Raw genomic sequence first — 300 nt, forward strand, 5'->3', positions numbered from 1 at the left:
CGAGCTCGATTAGTGGGCTCGAGATCGACTCGTTTAAAAAATATCAAGCTCGAGCTCGTTTGAAAAGCTCGAGATCGAGCTCGTTTGAGAAGTTGGTGCATGTGATGCGTATTATATATATATATATATATAATTATATCGAGTAGCTTGATAAGTTTTCAAATCGAGTCGGGTTGAGCTTGAACTCGAGCTTGTTTATCATTCAAACTCGATTGTAGGCTCGAGCTCGAACTCGAAGCTTGATAAGCTCGACTCGCGAGCTCATTAACGAGTCGAGTTCAAGGTGGCTCATGAGCCGGC

Source organism: Dendrobium catenatum, unplaced genomic scaffold (assembly GCF_001605985.2).
Source record: "Dendrobium catenatum unplaced genomic scaffold, ASM160598v2 fragScaff_scaffold_1608, whole genome shotgun sequence".
NCBI lineage: Eukaryota > Viridiplantae > Streptophyta > Magnoliopsida > Asparagales > Orchidaceae > Dendrobium > Dendrobium catenatum.